Here is a 23387-nt window from a genome sequence, read left to right as displayed (position 1 = left end):
TCTTATGGAGAAATTGGCTTTTCATTTATTTAATGTTTCTTTTTCTTTGTTATTTTTTAGGCATTTAAATGCACAGTTTTGTTACCTTTGGCAGATCAGGAAAATTACCAAAATATTGAAGCCAGGATAGAATCTATATTGTGGTAAATCTAAATACCTGTTAGCATGTGGTAGTTTACCTCAAGGGACCACTTGTATCTGCAATTTAGAAGGTTGTGGCTTCAGATCCCACTGCAGGTCATGAGAACACAATCTCTGCTAATATTTCAGTGTGGTACACTGTTGGTGTTGCTTGGTTGGCAGCGCTGCCCTTCAGGTAGATGCCAAACTGAAACTGCATCTGCCGTCTCTGCTCAGAGATATTGGGATAGAATCATAGAATCCCTGCAGTGCAGTAGGAGGCCATTCGGCCCATCGAGTCTGCACCAACTCTCTGAAAGAGCAGCCGACCTAGGCCCACTTCCCCGCCCTATCCCCGTAACCCCACCTAACCTGCAAATCCCAGGACACTAAATCTGCACAAGATTTCTTGGTAAAGCTTTGTGGCATGCACATGTGGCATATGTGGGCCATATATGTGGTGAATTGAACAATGGGGAAGTCTTACTTTAGCGGCTGTTAAATGTGCCACCTGACAATAATAGCAGTGATTTTAAGTTAAAAGTACTTAATTGCCCGTAAACCGCATTGATATTCTGAGATTATGTAAACACATCAACAAAAACAAATGATCATCTTGACTATATGGGCGGTAATCCAGAGGAGCAGATTTCCTGCTGGTTATAGAATATTGCTGAATTTCATTCCAATGATTTACCACTGCTAGTTTTGGCTAAGCGGTAACAATGCTACCTCTTAGTCATATGGTTGTATCTTCATGCCCCATGCTAGAGGTTTGAGCAAATAGTTTAGGTTGGCACTCCAATGTAGTACTGAGGAAAAGTTACATTGTTGCAGATGCTGCTATTGATGAGACACTAAACTGAATCCCCATGTGCCCCTTGAAGGAGGTTAAAGATTGCATGGCATTATTTGAAGAAGAACAGGGCATTCTCTTCGTATTCTAGACAATATTTGCCACATGGCAAATGTCATTGCAATAGATTTTCTGGTGTTTTTATCATTGAAGTCTTTTTTGGAGTCTTGCTGTACACAAATCGGCAGCTACATTTATCCATTTTTCAACAATGACTACAATTCAAAAGTTAAAACTTTATTAGCTATGTGTGCCGTCGTAAAAGGCACTATATCGGGAGACGTACTTTCTCTCAATGGAAAGAATATCAGATGGTTTCGGGAATGAGTGGGCAGCCTATTCTGCCAGACTGCTGACCATGTGGTGAAATTTACCCCAATAATTGGGTGTTCACCTCATTGCTGTTTTAGGACTTGGCACGTTTGCCTACCGAAGAACAGTAAACACACTTACAAAGCAATCCGTCAGATGTGAAATGTTTTGGGATCTTCTGAATGATGTGATAAATGCTTTTACCCACCCATTCCCAACTGAAAATACAATCCTTTTTGCTCTGTAGGAAAAGGTTGGAACTTCCTTTGCCATAAGAATACAAGTATTTTATCTCTGTCGATAATAAAATGTTTCTTATGGGCTTTCACATGGATTGCATTTATGACCAAGGGCAGGAGTACAGGAGGAAGTTTACAGAATTCTGACATTGTTTCATTAAGGCATATCCTGTCGTACGCTCTTGGTGGAGGGAGCTCAGGCAGAAATGAGCAGAAAACACTGTGTGAGACAGGCTCAGAATGTGAAGTTCTGACTGGGTTACAGTATCAAGAGCATCCAGCTAGACTGACACAAGCGCAAAGGTAATTCCCACCTTGTTTGGAGCAACTGCCCTTGAGGCAGTCCCCTCAGGTTTTTAACAGCCTGAGGGAATTTGACTTAGGGCAGCTCTTAGGCAGTGCCATCTGTAGGAGGCCCTTGCAAAATCCCAACTGATTTATGATGGTCCCATGGTTCAGTCCTTTAAAGCACCAATGTGTAACAGAGTGTTTTGTTCTGGTGTGCAGCCTGAAGCACCAGTGTATCAGACTGGTGATGGCACAGTTCCGAATCTCCCGATACCTCTGACCTTTGAGCCATAAAAATGAGCCAACCCCTCTACTCACAAAAGGCATCGATTTTATGTTTTTATGGAAGAGTTCCTCCATTTAACTGCAAATCTGTCTTCAGTGACTGGGGACAGATGATTCTCCAGTCTTCAGTGACATATGGGGCGAAATTCTCCCCCAACGGCGCGATGTCCGCCGACTGGCGCCAAAGCCGGCGCCAATCAGACGGGCATCGTGCCGGCCCAAAGGTGCGGAATGCTCCGTATCTTTGGTGGCCTAGCCCCAACATTGAGGGGCTAGGCCGACGCCGGAGGGATTTCCGCCCCGCCAGCTGGCGGAAATGGCGTTTGTTGCCCCGCCAGCTGGCGCGGAAATGCGGCGCATGCGCGGGAGCGTCAGCGGCCGCTGACAGTTTCCCGGCGCATGCGCGGTAGCATCAGTGGCCGCTGTCAGTTTCCCGCTCATGCGCAGTGGGGAGAGTCTCCTCCGCCTCCGCCATGGTGGAGGCCGTAGCGGAGGTGGAAGGGAAAGAGTGCCCCCATGGCACAGGCCTGCCCGCGGATCGGTGGGTCCCAATCGCGGGCCAGGCCACCGTGGGGGCACCCCCTGGGGTCAGATCGCCCCGCGCCCCCCCCAGGACCCCGGAGCCCGCCCACGCCGCCTGGTCCCGCCGGTAAATACCAGGTTTGATTTACGCTGGCGGCACAGGCAATTTCTGGGCGGGACTTCGGCCCATCCGGGCCGGAGAATCCAGCAGGGGGTCCCGCCAACCGGCGCGGCCCGATTCCCGCCCCCACCCAATCTCCGGTACCGGAGATTTCGGCGGGGGCGGGGGCGGGATTCACGGAGGCCAACGGCCATTCTCCGACCCGGCGGGGGGTCGGAGAATGACGCCCTTGATTCTCCAGTCTTTAGTAGCACACACGCAATCAATTTATTGTATGCAACTTGTGGTGATATGCGTATGCATAGCACTGTATATATGTGGATGTGCAATCTCCGACCAGCAGGTGGGGATGGTGATCTACAATGTGACTCCACAGATCGGCAGTTGGTAGTAAGTCGTACTAGAGGACAGTCGCATTAGAAGTAGCTCCAGGAGAATTCACGTATTTGTAACCGTTTGTATTACAGTTCGTTAGTTATAGAACATAGAACATAGAACATAGAACATAGAACAATACAGCGCAGTACAGGCCCTTCGGCCCACGATGTTGCACCGAAACAAAAGCCATCCAACCTACACTATGCCATTATCATCCATATGTTTATCCAATAAACTTTTAAATGCCCTCAATGTTGGCGAGTTCACCACTGTAGCAGGTAGGGCATTCCACGGCCTCACTACTCTTTGCGTAAAGAACCTACCTCTGACCTCTGTCCTATATCTATTACCCCTCAGTTTAAAGTTATGTCCCCTCGTGCCAGCCATATCCATCCGCGGGAGAAGGCTCTCACTGTCCACCCTATCCAACCCCCTGATCATTTTGTATGCCTCTATTAAGTCTCCTCTTAACCTTCTTCTCTCCAACGAAAACAACCTAATCTTTCCACGTGTTCATTTTGTTAATAAACTATCTTTCTCCTCAAAGAACTAGATATTCTGTGTGCATCTCTACCACAGCCACAACACAGAACATAACACGGTACCAAGTGTGTAGAACAATTGAAGATAACTACAGAGAAGATGAGACAAAACAGACCGAAGAAAGAAAAAAGAAAACTCTTCCACCTACCTGGTAAACTATGGGCATCTGGAACTCAACGCATGGAAAGACTGAAAGTTTGAGATGGGAGGTCTGAAGGCACCCACCAGCTCAGGTCACCGGTAATGTAGATGAGAATTGGCATGTTTTTAAGCAGCAATTCAAACTCTATGTTGCAGCCCTTGGCCTGCAGGCACAGCCTTGATGAGAGGCGTATTGCATTGCTGCTCATGATAGCAGATCCTCAAGCCATCAAAATTTATAATACCTTCACGTTTGACAGCGAAGCACAAAGCAAGAGCTTCAATGAGGTAGTAAAATACTTTGATCAGTATTGTTCCCTGAAAAGAAATGAGATGTTCAGGCAGTATATCTTTCGCACGTGTTCTCAGAAGGCGGGCAAATCTTTCAATCGCTTTTTAACCGACTTGCGGTTGACGGTGTAGTTGTGCAATTTTAGTACTTTAAAGTCGTGGATGATTCACGATCAGATAATGTTCAGGTTAGCGAATGATAAGGTACATGAAAGGCTACTCAGGGAAGAAGCACTTAAATTAGAAACACGATCAAGTTTTGTCATGCAAGCGAGCTAGCTGCACAGCAGATCAATACGCTGAAAATGTTGGCAATGTGGAAGAAGACGCCAGCGCTTTAAGCTTCATGGCGCATTCCAATAAGAAATGTGGTCCCAGTGTGGACGGCCATTTTAACCAGCCGACCGGATCCGCCATTTTGTGCCAGCGATGCGGCAATCGACATGGGTCATGACAATGTCCATTATTTGGGAAGGTGTGTTCCAAATGTGGCAGAACAAATCACTTTGCGAAGCAATGCTTTTCATGTCCAACAGTGGATCAAACAGGATTAGTCAACGTGATTGATGTGAGACGTCCATTGAAGAACTGTTTTTCGAGTGAGGACACGATGAGTCCGATTATGCAAAATAAAGAAGTCTCACTTACCAGTTGCGGCAATAATGATGGTCATGCTGATATCATGGAAGACAGATGGATGATTCCATTGCTGACCAATGGTACTTTAATTAAATGCAAGCTCGACCTGGGAGCGAAGGCCAACCTTCTTAGTCTGTCAGATTTGAACAAACTGACAGTCATTAATCAAACAAGACTGCTGAGAGACTACAATGGGAAGGAGATTGTGAGCTCGAAGCATGGGTACACAACAGGCGTCACACCATAACATTTTCCATTGTGGACACGGGACGGGAGTCCATCAAAGGAGCGGAAGCGTGTGAGGCACTGAACCTAGCTGAGCGGCTGTACATTCCAGCCAGCGGTGCGACAGAGGTTCATTGCAAACGGCAACAAGGTGAAATGCAGCAGTTATCCGATGAGATAAAAGCAAATGTTAAAGTGGAGGAAGATAAACTGGATGAAGAAAAGGGGGAGCCAAAAGAAATTCCGAAATTCTGGTTGACAGTCTTCAAAAATATGGATTTGCTCAGTGACATGATACAGCCTATCTTGAAGCATTTACAATATTAAGAGGTGAGATTTTCACATCCTGGACAGCCAATGAGTTTTACTCTGGAGTTTAAGTTTGAGCCAAATGAGTATTTCATAAATGAAGCAATGACAAAAACATATCAAATGTAGTCGGAGCCTGATGAGTCAGACATTTTCTCCTTTGATGAACCAGAAATTATAGGATGCACAGGATGCCAGATCGACTGAAAGAAAGGAAAAAACATCACAATGAAGACTATTAAAATATAGTATATGCAAAAAGGTCGGCACACTGGTAGAACATAGAACATAGAACATTACAGTGCAGTACAGGCCCTTTGGCCCTCGATGTTGCGCCGACCTGTGAAACCACTCTAAAGCCCATCTACACTAGTCCCTTATCGTCCATATGTCTATCCAATGACCATTTGAATGCCCTTAGTGTTGGCGAGTCCACTACTGTTGCAGGCAGGGCATTCCGCGCCCTTACTACTCTCTGAGTAAAGAACCTACCTCTGACATCTGTCTTATATCTATCTCCCCTCAATTTAAAGCTATGTCCCCTCGTGCTAGACATCACCATCCAAGGAAAAAGGCTCTCACTGTCCACCCTATCCAATTCCCTCACCATCTTGTATGCCTCAATTAAGTCACCTCTTAACCTTCTCTCTAACGAAAACAGCCTCAAGTCCCTCAGCCTTTCCTCATAAGATCTTCCTTCCATACCAGGCAACATTCTGGTAAATCTCCTCTGCACCCTTTCCAATGCTTCCACATCCTTCCGATAATGCGGCGACAGAATTGCACGCAATACTCCAAATGCGGCCACACCAGAGTTTTGTACAGCTGCAACATGACCTCATGGCTACGAAACTCAATCCCTCTACCAATAAAAGCTAACACACCGTACGCCTTCTTAACAACCCTCTCAACCTGGGTGGCAACTTTCAGGGATCTATGTACATGGACACCGAGATCTCTCTGCTCATCCACACTGCCAAGAATCTTACCATTAGTCCAGTACTCTGTCTTCCTGCCTGTTATTCCTTCCAAAATGAATCACCCCACACTTTTCTGCATTAAACTCCATTTGCCACCTTTCAGCCCAGCTTATCTATGTCCCTCTGTAACTTGTAACATCCTTCCGCACTGTCCACAACTCCACCGACTTTAGTGTCATCTGCAAATTTACTCACCCATCCTTCTACGCCCTCCTCCAGGTCATTTATAAAAATGACAAACAGCAGTGGCCCCAAAACAGATCCTTGTGGTATACCACTAGTAACTGGACTCCAATCTGTGGCACTGCCTGTGGAAGTAGTTGAGTCGGAAACATTAGGGACCTTCAAGCAGCTATTGGATAGGTACATGGATTACGGTTAAATGATATAGTGTAGATTTATTTGTTCTCAAGGGCAGCACGGTAGCATTGTGGATAGCACAATTGCTTCACAGCTCCAGGGTCCCAGGTTCGATTCCGGCTTGGGTCACTGACTGTGCGGAGTCTGCACGTCCTCCCCGTGTCTGCGTGGGTTTCCTCCGGGTGCTCCGGTTTCCTCCCACAATCCAAAGATGTGCAGGTTAGGTGAATTGGCCAATGATAAATTGCCCTTAATGTCCAAATTGACCTTGGTGTTGGGTGAAGGTGTTGAGTTTGGGTAGGGTGCTCTTTCCAAGAGCCGGTGCAGACTCAAAGGGCCGAATGGCCTCCTTCTGCACTGTAAATTCAATGATAATCTATGATTAATCTAGGACAAAGGTTCGGCACAACATCGTGGGCCGAAGGGCCTGTTCTGTGCTGTATTTTCTATGTTCTATGTTCTATGTTCAATCTGAACATTTCCCATCAACCACCATCCTTTGTCTTCTTCCAGCTAGCCAGTTTCTGATCCAAACTGCTAAATTACCTGAATCCCATGCCTCCGTATTTTCTGCAATAGCCTACCGTGGGGAACCTTATCAAATGCTTTACTGAAATCCATATACACCACATCAACTGCTTTACCCTCATCCACCTGTTTGGTCACCTTCTCAAAGAACTCGGTGCAACATTGTGGGCCGAAGGGCCTGTACTGCGCTGTATTGTTCTATGTTCTATGTTCTAACTCAATAAGGTTTGTGAGGCACGACCTACCCTTCACAAAACCGTGTTGACTATCTCTAATCAAATTATTCCTTTCCAGATGATTATATATCCTATCTCTTATAAACCTTTCCAAGATTTTGCCCACAACAGAAATAAGGCTCACTGGTCTATAGTTACCGGGGTTGTCTCTACTCCCCTTCTTGAACAAGAGGACAACATTTGCTATTCTCCAGTCTTCTGGCACTATTCTTGTAGACAAAGATGACTTAAAGATCAAAGCCAAAGGCTCAGCAATCTCCTCCCTAGCTTCCCAGAGAATCCTAGGATAAATCCCATCCGGCCCAGGGGACTTATCTATTTTCACACTTTCCAGAATTGCTAACACCTCCTACTTATGAACCTCAAGCCCTTCTAATCTAGTAGCCTGTATCTCAGTATTCTCCTCGACAACATTGTCCTTTTCCTGTGTGAATACTGATGAAAAATATTCATCGAGCACCTCTCCTATCTCCTCGGACTCCAAGCACAACTTCCCACTACTGTCCTTGACTGGCCCTACTCTTACCCTAGTCATTCTTTTATTTCTGACATATCTATAGAAAGCTTTAATGTAATCCTTGATCCTACCTGCCAAAGACTTCTCATGTCCCCTCCTGGCTCTTCTTACCTCTCTCTTTAGGTCCTTCCCAGCTAACTTGTAACTCTCGAGCGCCCTAACTGAACCTTCACGTCTCATCTTTACATAAGCCTCCTTCTTCCTCTTGACAAGTGTTTCGACTGCTTTAGTAAACCACGGTTCCCTTGCTCGACCACTTCCTCCCAGCCTGACAGGTACATACTTATCAAGGACACGCAGTAGCTGTGCCCATCCCCTGCAGTTTTTCTCTCCATCCGATGCATCCCAAGTCTTGCCTCATCACATCACAATTGCCTTTCCCCCAGATATAACTCTTGCCCTACGGTATATACCTATCGCTTTCCATCACAAAAGTAAACGTCATCGAATTGTGGTCACTATGACCAAAGTGGTCACCTACCTCCAAATCTAACACCTGTCCTGGTTCATTACCCAGTACCAAATCCAATATGGCCTTGCCTCTCGTTGGCCTATCTACATACTGTGTCAGGAAACCCTCCTGCACACATTGGACAAAAAACGGACCCATCTAAAGTACTCAAACTATAGCATTTCCAGTCAATATTTGGAAAGTTAAAGTCCCCCATAACAACTGCCCTGTTGCTTTCGCTCCTATCCAGAATCATCTTTGCAATCCTTTCCTCTACATCTCTGGAACTTTTCGGAGGCCTATAAAAAACCCCTAACAGGATGACCTCTCCTTTCCTGTTTCCAACCTCAGCCCATACTACCTCAGTAGACGAGTCCTCATCAAACGTCCTTTCTGCCACCGTAAATCTGTCCTTGACTAACAATGCCACCCCTCCCCCTCTTTTACCACCTTCCCTGAGCTTACTGAAATATCTAAACCCTGGCACCTGCAACAACCATTCCTGTCCCTGCTCTATCCATGTCTCCGAAATGGCCACAACATCGAAGTTCCAGGTACCAACCCATGCCGCAAGTTCACCCACCTTATTCCGGATGCTCCTGGCATTGAAGAAGACACACTTTAAACCACCTTCCTGCCTGCCGGTACACTCCTGCAACTTTGAAACCTTACTCATGACCTCACCACTCTCAACCTCCTGTATACTGGAGTTACAATTCAGGTTCCCAAGCCCCTGCTGAACTAGTTTAAACCCTCCCGAAGAGCATTAGAAAATTTCCCCCCCAGGATATTGGTACCCCTCTGGTCCAGGTGTAGACCATCCCATTTGTAGAGATCCCACCGACCCCAGAATGAACCCCAATTATCCCGAAATCTGAAACCCTCCCTCCTGCACCATCCCAGTAGCCACGTGTTCAACTCCTCTCTCCCTATTCCTCGTCTCGCTATCACGTGGCACGGGGAACAACCCAGAGATAATAACTCTGTTTGTCCTAGATCTAAGTTTCCACCCTAGCTCCCTGAATTCCTGCCTTAGATCCCTATCCCTTTTCCAACCTATGTCGTTGGTACCTATGTGGACCACGACTTGGGGATGCTCCCCCTCCCCCTTAAGGATCCCGAAAACACGATCCGAGACAACATGGACCCTGGCACCTGGGAGGCAACACACCAACCGCGAGTCTCTCTAGTTCCCACAGAATCTATCTATCCCCCTAACTATGGGGTCTCCAATGACTAATGCTCTACTCCTCTCCCCCCTTCCCTTCTGAGCAACAGGGATAGACTCTGTGCCAGAGACCTGTACCCCATGGCTTACCCCTGGTAAGTCCCTCCCCCCAACAGTATCCAAAGCGGTATACTTGTTACTAAGGGGAACGACGCCAGGGGATCCCTGTACTGACTGCTTCCTCCCAGTCCCTCTCACCGTCACCCATCTATCTTTATTCTTCAGAGTAACTACATCCCTAAAGCTTCTACCTATAACCACCTCTGCCTCCCAGCTCCAGCTCCAGTTCCCAAACGCGGTTTCTGAGGAGCTGGAGATGGGTGCACTTCCCACAGATGAAATCTGCAGGGACGCTGACGGCGTCCCTCACCTCAAACATTCTGCATGAGGAACATTGCACTAGCTTCCCTGCCATCCCCTCTCGATAAAAAAAGGAAAAGAAAGAGCTTACCTGTTATTCACTCCCCTTCTCAGCAAGCACTCACTCAGCAACCTCTGCGCCCCGCACGATAACACCTGAAGGAAAATAAAAGAAAAACTACTTACCAGTCAACAGCCAATCCCTTACCTGCAGGCTATGACATCATGGTTCAACTTCTTTTTACTTCTACCTGCCCTCGAGCCTTCCTCTTGATCTTTGCAGCGGTTGTTTTTCTTTGGTTAGAGGAGGGGGGTAGGGAGGGAAACACTGAAGAAGTGTTTCGGGTTTAAGTGTCACTTGACAACAGCTCCTCCACAAACCACTTTCACGTTAGGGTGAGCAACAGCCAATCAGCCGCTCTGCTCTATTGCCCTCTGCTGGATGCTTGTCTTCACTTGACCAGCTAGGGTCTCTTGCTCAGGTACACCTTCAAGTTAGGGTGAGCACACGGATGTATGCAAATTTCCCCCACAACAGCCAATCAGCAGCTCTGCTCTACTGCCCTCTGCTGGAGATTATTAAAACTGGACCAAATGACTCTTTCTTCAATTGTTTTAGTCAACCTGCAGTTCCAGAGGATGGGGAACTGGATGAAGGTTCTGCCGCAAGACTTGCTGCTGACTTTGAAATTGGTCACTTCTTGCTTGAACACATAATTCTGCAAGCAGTGTTATACTTCACAGGGGAAGCTATTGAGTACGATGATGATGACTACAATGACGATGATTACGATGATGATGATTACAATGAGGAAAGTGAAGAATCAGATGATGAGCCTGTAGCCACCTGGGTTGGCCACTTCCTGACTTAAAATGGAGAACCGCAAAGACTGAAGGGAAATTCAGCCAACACAGGCAAAATTGAGCAAGTGCAGAAATCATGGGCGAAATTCTCCGTTATCGGCGGAAACTCCGCCGATCGGCGCAAAAAACGGCGCGAATCCCACTTGCGTCACGTCATAAAAATGGGCCGATAGTCTGCGGCCCGAAATGGGCTAGCAGCGACGTAACGGGATCCGCGCTTGCGCAGTGGTTCACGCCGTGCAGCGTCATACGCGCTGCACGGCGTGACGGCTCATAAGGCCGCGCAGCTCCCCCCCACCCGACCGGAACAGCCGACCGCAACACCCGACTTGATGGCTGGCCGTCGCTCAGCCCCGAGGTTCGAGTCACGCGATGTGGAGGCGCTCCTGGATGCGGTGGAGCAGAGGAGGGACGCCCTGTATCCCGGACACGGCCGCAGAGTTGCCCCACGCCACAGCCGGCGTCTGTGGAGGGAGGTGGCAGAGGCCGTCACCGCTGTGGCCCTAACACCACGGACAGGCACCCAGTGCCACAAGAAGGTGAACGACCTCGTCAGAGCAGGCAGGGTGAGCGTCCCCCATATCCCCCATATCCCCCCTCCCCCATATCCCCCCTCCCCCATATCCCCCCCTCCCCCATATCCCCCATATCCCCCCTCCCCCATATCCCCCCTCCCCCATATCCCCCCCTCCCCATATCCCCCCTCCCCCATATCCCCCCTCCCCCATATCCCCCCCTCCCCCATATCCCCCATATCCCCCCTCCCCCATATCCCCCATATTCCCCCCTCCCCCATATCCCCCATATCCCCCATATCCCCCCTCCCCCATATCCCCCCCTCCCCATATCCCCCCTCCCCCATATCCCCCATATCCCCCTCCCCCATATCCCCCCTCCCCCATATCCCCCATATCCCCCTCCCCCATATCCCCCATATTCCCCCCTCCCCCATATCCCCCATATCCCCCCTCCCCATATCCCCCCCTCCCCCATATCCCCCCCTCCCCCATATCCCCCCTCCCCCATATCCCCCATATCCCCCCTCCCCATATCCCCCCTCCCCCATATCCCCCCTCCCCATATCCCCCATATCCCCCATATCCCCCCTCCCCATATCCCCCCCTCCCCCATATCCCCCCCTCCCCCATATCCCCCCTCCCCCATATCCCCCATATCCCCCCTCCCCCATATCCCCCCCTCCCCCATATCCCCAATATCCCCCTCCCCCATATCCCCCATATCCCCCCTCCCCCATATCCCCCATATCCCCCCCTCCCCCATATCCCCATATCCCCCCTCCCCCATATTCCCCATATCCCCCCTCCCCATATCCCCCCTCCCCCATATCCCCCATATCCCCCCTCCCCCATATCCCCCATATCCCCCCTCCCCCATATCCCCCATATCCCCCCTCCCCCATATTCCCCATATCCCCCCTCCCCCATATCCCCCCTCCACCATATCCCCCATATTCCCCCCTCCCCCATATCCCCCATATCCCCCCTCCCCCATATCCCCCATATCCCCCCTCCCCCATATCCCCCATCCCCCATATCCCCCCTCCCCCATATCCCCCATATCCCCAAGTGAATCCAGCCCTAACCTTAACCTCTGCAATGCACGCGCAACCGATGGCGTGCATTCATATACCTGCCTAACACTGTTGCCTTTTACCCCTGCCACCACCCCCCCCCAGGAGAAGCGCGCACACAACAATAGGGAGCATGTGAGGACTGGAGGAGGGCCCGCTGATGAGAGGCCACTGACCGTACACGAGGAAAGGGCCCTGGAACTGGCTGGCGGACCTGAGGACCGGGAGGTTGCTGATGCAGAGGTCGGGGCCCCACGAGCAAGTGAGCCACCAACAGCCCGTCCCCATATCCCCCCTCCCCTATATCCCCCTCTCCCGTATCACCTGATCACTGCCTGATGTCTAACCATGCATGCTTCATTGTGTATCGCAGGACCAAACGTCCAGGCACCCATCCCCGCAGTTGCAGACCGCCCGCAGGATGCCCCTCGGAGACCACGGGAGACGGAGAGACCCGCACCCTCCAGCATGCGACGCCCGCAGGATGCCCCTCCGAGACCACGGGAGACGGAGAGACCCGCACCCTCCAGCATGCGACGCCCGCAGGATGCCCCTCGGAGACCACGGGAGACGGAGAGACCCGCACCCTCCAGCATGCGACGCCCACAGGATGCCCCTCCGAGACCATGGGAGACGGAGAGACCCGCACCCTCCAGCATGCGACGCCCGCAGGATGCCCCTCGGAGACCACAGGAGACGGAGAGACCTGGAGCAACAGGGAGACGACACCCCCGTCACGTGCGGGAGCGACCACCCAGCGATGAGGGGGGCAGCCACAGGCCCCCGTCACATCCGAGCCAGGACACCACTACCCAGGACACCACTATCCAGGACACCCCTACCCGGGACACCACTACCCAGGACACCCCTACCCGGGACAGCACTACCCGGGACAGCACTACCCGGGACAGCACTACCCGGGACACCCCTACCCGGGAAGACGAAATACCGGACAGTGACTCAGAGTGGATGGGTGGAGACGAACCCCCACCCCAAAGTGCCATGGACTCAGAGTGGGACGAAGAGCACGACACAACGCCACTGCTGTCACCAACACCCTCCACCATCGCAGAAACACTCACCACGGTTGGGCACTTTAGTGATGAGGCGTCTGGTACACTCACTGGTGCGCACAACACAGCCGTCCCGGTACAGCAGGTGGAGGTAGGAGCAGCAGAGGGACCGGGCGGTCGGATGGCAGCCCAGGCCAAGCGAACATCTGCCGCCCAGATGGATCCCGGGTTCCTGCAGTTACCACACCCACACATAGATCCGATGCAACCACCGACACGGAGACGAGCGAATAGGGTGACGGGTGGCTTGCGGCGGCTGCGGTCGCAGGTGGAGGAGTCCACCCGCGTCCAGGAGCTGGGAGTGGTCCCGGTCATGCGTGCCACCCAGGCTGACACCGCACGGGTGGCGTCCGCGGTGGAGGCAATGGGTGCGACGGTGTCAGACATGGGGAACGGTTTGCGAGGCCTGGGGCCTTCCGTGCAGGCGGCGTCTGTGGCCCAGGAAATGGCTGCCCTCTCACAGGAGGCCATGAGCCAGTGCCAGCGCCAGATGGCAGAGGCGCTCAACGCCATAGCCCAGTCTCAGCAGGCCATGGCCCAGTCTCAGCAGGCCATAGCCCAGTCTCTGCAGGCCATGGCCCAGTCTCTGCAGGCCATGGCCCAGTCTCAGCAGGCCATCGCTGAGGGCATCGGCGCCAGTGGCCATGTGCGAGCTGGCGTCGCACTGTCGCAGACAGGGTTCGACAACCCCCTGGGCTCCATGGCTGCAAACCTGCAGACCCCTGTCGATACCAGCACGGGCCTCCAGGACTGGCAGCGCCAGATGTCGGGGGCGCGTCGGATGGCCAGTCCGTTCGCATCCCCCACCCATGTAGAGGCCTGGGGGCCATCGGGCACCCCGAGGGAGGCGGAGGTGGTGTGGTCCGTCCCGGCTCCCTCTGTAGCGGAGGTCCCGGTACACCGCGACACCTCGGACTCCCCCCCTTCCGTCCCAGGTGCATCGGGTGGGCAACGGGCAGGACAGGCTGGCAGCTCGCCATCCCAGTCGCCCGGGCCGCAGCCTGGCCCATCTAGGCCAGGACGCCCCAGGAAACGGCCGCCAAAGGGATCCAGTGTCAGAGGGCAGGAATCACAGGAGTCCACCTCCAGTTCTGCTGTACCGTCTGGGGAACCACGTAGACGTAGTCAAAGGGCCCGTAAGGCCAAACAATTAGACACTGAGTAAGTTGGCACGGGTGCAGGGCACAGATGAGTTTTAGGCGCTAGGGCACGTGCATGAACTCCTTTGGTTATTAAAGTCAATGTTACACCTACCGAAGCTGCCTTTGTGCTCTGTCCAAAGTGTGCGGGGGTGTCATGTACGTTGAGCGCAAGTGTGTGTGTGAGGGGTGGTCTTACCTCAGCCCCAGGTGAGTCTGCCCCCTTCCCCCTGGGCCGCCATCAACATCCCCCGGGCAGAGGACGGGACCGTGCGCTGCAGTGTCACAGCCGCATGCAGGGATGGTCCGGGTGGATGGTGGTACTGTGGCCATGGGTCAGACATAGTCCAACAATGTAGAGCCAGGAGCTCATCGGAGGCGGGTTGTCATCATTCTCCATGGCCTGCGATAGACACGCGTCCACCCGCAACTGGGTGAGCCCGGCCCGTTGTGCCGCCGGTGGATCGGCAATTGGGAGTGGGGGGGTGGTGTGCATGCGGGTGGGGTGTGTGGGGTTGGGGAGGGGGGTGAGGGTGCTGGGTGGATGGATGGGTGGGGGGTGTGGGTGGTCGGCTGTTGTCATGGTGTGCGGTCTGTGGCCATACTACCCGATTCCCACGCCCATCTAGTCAGTGAAGCGGGCGTCTATCAGTCTGTCCCGTGCCCGCTGGGCCAGCCGGTAACGGTGGACAGCCACCCGTCTGTGTCTACCCCGTCTGCCCTGACCATTGCCCCCATCCCCCTCATCTGGGGAGGACTGGGCCTCTTCCTGCTGCTCCTCCACTCCGCCCTCCTCTGCCTGCGGCACATCGCCCCTCTGCTGGGCTATGTTGTGCAGGACGCAGCACACCACAATGATGCGGCCGACCCTATCTGACCGATACTGGAGGGCGCCCCCAGAGAGGTCCAGGCACCTGAAACGCATCTTCAGCACGCCAAAGCACCTCTCGATCACTCCCCTTGTCGCTACATGGGCATCATTGTAGCGGTTCTCCGCCTCATTGCGTGGCCTCCGTATAGGCGTCATCAGCCACGATCGCAATGGGTAGCCCCTGTCGCCCAGCAACCAGCCCCTCAGCCGGGGATGGCGTCCCTCGTACATGCCGGGGATGGATGACCGCGACAACACGAATGAGTCGTGTACACTGCCTGGGTAACGGGCGCAGACGTGCAGGATCATCATGCGGTGGTCGCAGACCACCTGTACGTTCATCGAATAGGTCCCCTTCCTATTAGTGAACACGGCCCTGTTATCTGCAGGTGGCCGCACGGCGACGTGCATCCCATCGATCGCGCCCTGGACCATGGGGAACCCGGCAATGGCAGAGAAGCCCACGGCCCGGGCATCTTGGCTGGCCCGGTCCACGGGGAAGCGGATGTAGCGGTGCACCATGGCATAAAGGGCATCTGTCACTGCCCGGATGCACCGATGTCTGCGATATGCCGGACAGGTCCCCACTCGGTGCCTGGAATGACCCCGTTGCATAAAAGTTCAGGGCCACCGTAACCTTGACGGACACGGGGAGAGGGTGTCCCCCGCCAGTGCCACGCGGTGACAGGTGTGCCAGCAGGTGGCAGATGTGTGCCACGGTTTCCCGGCTCATCCGGAGTCTCCTCCTGCATTCCCGGTCCGTGAGGTCCTGGTATGACTGCCGGGGCCGGTACACACGGGGCGCCCTCGGGTGCCTCCGTTGCTGTGGGGCCGCGACGTCCTCCTCCCCCTCCTCGTCCTGTCGGTCAGGTGTCCCTCCAGCCTGGGCGGCTGCCGCCTGCCCCTCTGCGGCAGCCTGCGCCGCCTCTCTGGCACGCTCCTCCTCCTCCTCCTCCTCCTCCTCCTCATCATCCAGGGCAACATAGACATGAGCGGCTGCCACCACGGCGGCCAACATCGCTGGATGATCTGAAAACATGACGACCTGGTGGGGGGGAGGGGAACGACGACATGTCATCATTGCCCATATCCCCTCCTCCCCCCAGCCAGGTGGCATGGACCGCATGGGTCCAACTGTTGGAGGCTGGCACCTGGCCAGGTGGACCAACTCATTTGCCCTCCCATCACCCACCCCGGCACGGACCCCCTCCCCAACCCCCAACTTCCACCCCGGCACGGACCCCCCCCCCCAACCTCCACCCCGGCACGGACCCCCTCCCCAACCCCCAACCTCCACCCCAGCACGGACCCCCCCCCCAACCTCCACCCCGGCACGGAACCCCTCCCCAACCCCCAACCTCCACCCCAGCACGGACCCCCCCCCAACCTCCACCCCGGCACGGACCCCCTCCCCAACCCCCAACCTCCACCCCAGCACGGACCCCCCCCCCCAACCTCCACCCCGGCACGGAACCCCTCCCCAACCCCCAACCTCCACCCCAGCACGGACCCCCCCCCAACCTCCACCCCGGCACGGAACCCCTCCCCAACCCCCAACCTCCACCCCGGCACGGACCCCCTCCCCAACCTCCACCCCGGCACGGACCCCCTCCCCAACCTCCACCCCGGCACGGACCCCCCCCCAACCTCCACCCCGGCACGGACCCCCTCCCCAACCTCCACCCCGGCTCGGACCCCCCCCCCAACCTCCACCCCGGCACGGACCCCCTCCCCAACCCCCAACCTCCACCCCGGCACGGAACCCCTCCCCAACCCCCAACCTCCACCCCAGCACGGACCCCCCCCCAACCTCCACCCCGGCACGGAACCCCTCCCCAACCCCCAACCTCCACCCCAGCACGGACCCCCCCCCCCAACTTCCACCCCGGCACGGACCCCCCCCCCAACCTCCACCCCGGCACGGACCCCCTCCCCAACCCCCAACCTCCACCCCAGCACGGACCCCCCCCCCAACCTCCACCCCGGCACGGAACCCCTCCCCAACCCCCAACCTCCACCCCAGCACGGACCCCCCCCCAACCTCCACCCCGGCACGGACCCCCTCCCCAACCCCCAACCTCCACCCCAGCACGGACCCCCCCCCCCCAACCTCCACCCCGGCACGGACCCCCTCCCCAACCCCCAACCTCCACCCCAGCACGGACCCCCCCCCAACCTCCACCCCGGCACGGAACCCCTCCCCAACCCCCAACCTCCACCCCGGCACGGACCCCCTCCCCAACCTCCACCCCGGCACGGACCCCCTCCCCAACCTCCACCCCGGCACGGACCCCCCCCCCAACCTCCACCCCGGCACGGACCCCCTCCCCAACCTCCACCCCGGCACGGACCCCCCCCCCAACCTCCACCCCGGCACGGACCCCCTCCCCAACCCCCAACCTCCACCCCGGCACGGAACCCCTCCCCAACCCCCAACCTCCACCCCAGCACGGACCCCCCCCCAACCTCCACCCCGGCACGGAACCCCTCCCCAACCCCCAACCTCCACCCCAGCACGGACCCCCCCCCCCCAACCTCCACCCCGGCACGGACCCCCTCCCCAACCTCCACCCCGGCACGGACCCCCCCCCAACCTCCACCCCTGCACGGACCCCCTCCACAACCCCCAACCTCCACCCCGGCACGGACCCCCTCCCCAACCTCCACCCCGGCACGGACCCCCTCCCCAACCTCCACCCCGGCACGGACCCCCCCCCCCAACCTCCACCCCGGCACGGACCCCCTCCCCAACCTCCACCCCGGCACGGACCCCCCCCCCCAACATCCACCCCGGCACGGACCCCCTCCCCAACCCCCAACCTCCACCCCGGCACGGAACCCCTCCCCAACCCCCAACCTCCACCCCAGCACGGACCCCCCCCCAACCTCCACCCCGGCACGGAACCCCTCCCCAACCCCCAACCTCCACCCCAGCACGGACCCCCCCCCCCCCAACCTCCACCCCGGCACGGACCCCCTCCCCAACCTCCACCCCGGCACGGACCCCCCCCAACCTCCACCCCGGCACGGACCCCCTCCACAACCCCCAACCTCCACCCCGGCACGGACCCCCTCTCCAACCTCCACCCCGGCACGGACCCCCTCCCCAACCTCCACCCCGGCACGGACCCCCCCCCCCCCAACATCCACCCCGGCACGGACCCCCTCCCCAACCTCCACCCCGGCACGGACCCCCCCCCAACCTCCACCCCGGCACGGACCCCCTCCCCAACCCCCAACCTCCACCCCGGCACGGACCCCCTCCCCAACCCCCAACCTCCACCCCAGCACGGACCACCCCCCAACCTCCACCCCGGCACGGAACCCCTCCCCAACCCCCAACCTCCACCCCGGCACGGACCCCCCCCCCAACCTCAACCCCGGCACGGACCCCCTCCACAACCCCCAACCTCCACCCCGGCACGGACCCCCTCCCCAACCTCCACCCCGGCACGGACCCCCTCCCCAACCTCCACCCCGGCACGGACCCCCCCCCAACCTCCACCCCGGCACGGACCCCCTCCCCAACCCCCAACCTCCACCCCGGCACGGACCCCCTCCCCAACCCCCAACCTCCACCCCGGCACGGACCCCCTCCCGGCACTCCCCCGGAGCCCAGCCTACTCTAAACACCCCCCCCCCCCCCCCGCCGCACACACACACAAGCCGAGACACACCTCTCCTCAGGCAATCAGTCTGCGGCCACGCCATTTCCTGCCCAGAGCCAACCCCCCAGGCCGTCACTCACCTCCTCGCTGGTCGGCGTGAGCCTGGAGCACCGGGTCACGCTGATGAAAAGGAGGTTTGATTGACGTCGACGTGAACGGTCATCACGTCGACGGGACTTCGGCCCATCCGGAAGGGAGAATATCGGCAGGCCGAAAATCGGCTGCCTTGCGCAGACCCGTGACATTCTCCGCGGCAGCGGCGCCATTAACGCCCCGCCGACTTTTCTCCCTTCGGAGACTTCGGCGGGGGCGGGGGCGGGATTCACGGCGGCCAACGGCCATTCTCCGACCCGGCGGGGGGTCGGAGAATGACGCCCCATGTGTATTGCAACTTGCAAAAACCAGACAGCACTGAAACCAGCAGCCATCTGCATAGTAATGAGCGATTCCAAGGCACAATCACAACACTTAAGGTGAATAAAGCTAAGCCAGACTCCTCGGCGCCAGCAGGAGCCAAGACAAAGGAAGGCCAACGGACATTTAGGGACCGCCCAGCGATCAGGGAACAACTCCGGTATTGGAGAATTCGATTCAAATGATTGGAACGCAGTCCAATCACTTGGAACCAGGTACGGGGTCTGCCCGAAGGGCGGGAAGCCCCTGGGGACTATAAAGTAAAGCCCCCAAGTTCAAATCATCCTTCTTTGGCAGGGTCCTTTTAGTGATAGGAATAGTCTAGAAAGTAGAGTTTATGCACAAGTAGTGATTTACTGTGTATAATAAATGTGTTTTGATTTGAATCTTACTAACTGGTGTGTTGAGTTATTGATCATTACTTGAACTTGAACCTCGTGACGGTATCATAAAGATACCTGGCGACTCTAGAGCAAAGGTTAAACAAACAGAGCAAATTACGATTTAAGAGCCAACCAAAAGTTAGCAACATATTACTGGCGACATCCTCTCGGGACCCGGCTTAACCACTCTGGGTGAACCCAAAAATTTGAATTAGAAATCCAATTGGGAACAGAAAAACCACAAGTGTTCAAGTAGTTCTGATCAATCCTCATAATTCGGAAGTGTGTTAATGCATGCGTAACTAACAGGGCTATAAGGTAATAATGATAGATTTTTGTTGCGAAAAACTGTCGGGAGTTTGTATTCCGGAAAATAGCAAAAGCCGTACCCGTAATTACAGCACCGCCTTAGTACCCCTTGTTCCAAATTTTAAGAGAGTATTTAGAGAGGAAAGATGGCAATGCAACGCCTCATGAACCCTGAAGAATTCGTGGTCGCGGCGACCAGCAGCAGAGTAGGTCAGTGTCCCGTTTGGGAAGAGGAAATCAGGAAATATCTCAAAGGGGAGGATGGCCCCTTTGGAGTGAATTCTGTGACAATGAGGAAACAGGACCCGGGAGTATAGGACGTACTTGGTGGGAGAACCTGTCAGCGATTCATAAGAAAAGCTTGGGAGCCGATGGCACAATTGCGAGGCACAGAGGAGGTCGTTCGGACGCTCCAAAAAGAGATAGAAGGAGTACATCGAATGAGTAAGGTCGATGTAAGTGAAGTTGAGAAAGAGAACCTAGAATTATGAAGGAAGTTAGCAGCAAAGGACGTAGAGGTGGATGATGCCAAGAGGACACACCAGTCTTGTCTGGCGCACCTAAGCAGCTTCCAGAGACAGTACGAAAGGCCTATTAGGACACGCAACGTGCAGTCCTGGTAAGAGAGGAAACAGAGAAACAGGTAGAGGCATTGTAGCGACCTGAAAGCAGCATTACGAGCACTCCATGCTACCACCATAGAGCACAGACAAAGCTCACTAGATTATGCAAAGTGCCGGAAGCAGATTGCAGAACTGCAGTCTTTACTTTCAGTTCAGAATGAATTCCACAGCACCTTTGGATCCCAGTTAGATACAGAAGACGGCCCAGATTGGGAAGAATTAAATGAGACCGCGCATAAATATGTTCAGGGACCATGTGCGCAAGGAAAGCCCCAGAAGAGAAAAGCGGCCCAACCCCCCACAGAGCAGATAGTTCAGGAACCAATAAATCCAGTAACCACCCACCGCACAGTCACATCGGAAGGAGACACGGAATTCCTGTACATGACCCCCTTAACCGTGACCCAATTACGGGATGCGTGCGAGAAAATCACACCGTTCCTCCCCACCTCAGACCCCACCACTTCTTTGTTAGAGTAAAGCAGCAGGCGACCATGTACGGCCTGGATGAGCGTGAGCACGTGAAGCTCACAGTTTTGATTTTAGACCTTTCAGTCGTAGCAGCCCTTCCCGACCCACAGAATGTAGGAGGAGGCACCCTTGCAGAAATGTACGCAGCGATCCTAGACGCGATCGGCTACAACAGAGGTGACCCCGTAGAAGGCCTGAATAAGTGCAGGCAGAAAAAGACAGAACACCCCACAGCGTTTGCTGGACGCCTGTGGATTCTTTTCACAGCAGTTTTCGGTAATTTAGAACGCGCCCATTTGTCCCAAGACGGTATGGCCAAATGGACCCGCACCCTTATCTCCCATGCCACAGAGGCAGGACAAAAAGCCTGTACGAATTATGACCCCTCAGAGGAGGGCCACAATGAGAAATGGGTTTTAAAAAGATTGTCCCGTGCCTGTGAGCAGTCTGTCCAAAACAAACCCGCAGTTAGGAAACCCGAGGAACAGCAGGCAGAAGCAGACATCCAAGCGGTGAAAACGCACAAGAACCTCGCATGGGTGAACGAAGGCAGGAACAGCCCCCCACAAAAGCCACAGGAGTGTTACAACTGTGGACAGTTAGGACACTTTGCACGAGAATGCAATGTCCCACGAAAGCCACAGAGATCCAAGCAGGCAGGCACTCTGAATAAGAATAGGACAAAGCCCATACATAGTGTGAGCACCCGTTCAGACCAGACGGACCTGAACGGAACGGACTGATGGTGTTCGGGCTCCCCCAGTTGGGTCTGCCACACCCTTTGGGATAGGTCCGGCTGACCAGTAGTTGCAGCAAAGATACGGGGACAGCCCATCGAATTTCTCTGGGACGCAGGAGGGTCCCGCACCACACTCAATTCCTCCACCATATTCCAGAAAGACACTGTAGCACAATCAATTACTCATGCGTTGAGAAGTGATGAAGTCAATCGAGGCTTTATTAAGCAAGACTTGTTCCCCAGCAGCTCAGTTACAGAATGCAGCTGCTGGGAGAACCCGGGCTCTTATACTCCGCCTTACTGGGTGGAACCAGCAGGCGGCAGATCCAACCAGGACCCAGTGTCTGTCTACCAATAGCCTCTCGGCATCACAGGTACCGTACTACCCCTAATACATACCACCACATTCACCCCTTGTTAAAAAGGAACCCGGCGGGGTGGTGGGTCGCATGGTGGTAGGGGTTTACAAAGCTGGTCCTGGAATTATTTTCGTACAGTGGCTATGCATTGATCTCAACAGTTAACTATTTACAGGTTTTGTCAGAATTATTTGCAGATTTTTGTTTTGTCACGCGGATTCCACAAGTCGAGCGGGTGCCCTGGTCGTCCTCGTCGATCGTTTCAGCCCCGGTGGTGGTGCTGGCTCGGGCACTGTCGTCTCTGGGAGCATTGCGCTGTTTGACCTTGTTTCCTTACTCCTGGGCGGGTACGGGAGGAGGACCGATCCACCCAGGAAGGGAGCGGCCGTGGGGTGCACCGGTGGGAGAGAGGGGGTGATTGGTGTTGGGGGGGGTCTGTGTGGTTCCGGCGGGCGCCAGATCCCGCAGGGAGACTGTGTCCTGTCGGCCGTTGGGGTACGCCACCTAGGTGTATTGAGGGTTTGCGTGGAGAAGGTGAACCCTCTCGACCAACGGGTCCGATTTGTGCGTCCGCATATGCTTTCGGAACAAGATGGGTCCAGGGGCTGCCAGCCAGGTCAGCAGCGACGTTCCGGAGGAGGACTTCCTAGGGAAGACAAGGAGGCGCTCGTGAGGCGTTTGATTAGTGGTGGTACACAGCAGCGACCGGATGGAGTGGAGGGCATCCGGGAGGACTTCCTGCCAACGGGAAACTGGGAGATTTCTGGACCGTAAGGCCAGTAGGACGGTCTTCCAGACCGTACCGTTCTCCCTCTCTACCTGAGCGTTCCCCCGGGGGTTGTAACTGGTCGTCCTGCTCGAGGCAATGACCTTGCTGAGCAGGAACTGACGCAGTTCGTCGCTCATGAAGGAGGGCCCCCTGTCGCTATGGATGTACGCGGGGAAACCGAACAG

At 55.2% G+C, this 23387-nt stretch overlaps 1 pseudogene; it reads left to right on the top strand.

Moving 5' to 3' along the window:
- Nucleotides 1-1630: 1630 nt before the first annotated feature.
- LOC140418113 (uncharacterized) lies at nucleotides 1631-10801 on the top strand (annotated as a pseudogene).
- The last annotated feature ends 12586 nt before the right edge of the window (nucleotides 10802-23387 follow it).

The sequence above is a fragment of the Scyliorhinus torazame genome, chromosome 5 (genome assembly GCF_047496885.1).
Source record: "Scyliorhinus torazame isolate Kashiwa2021f chromosome 5, sScyTor2.1, whole genome shotgun sequence".
NCBI classification, from domain to species: Eukaryota; Metazoa; Chordata; class Chondrichthyes; order Carcharhiniformes; family Scyliorhinidae; genus Scyliorhinus; species Scyliorhinus torazame.
Note: the sequence above shows the minus strand (reverse complement) of the source record. Positions and strands in the feature narration are given on the sequence as shown.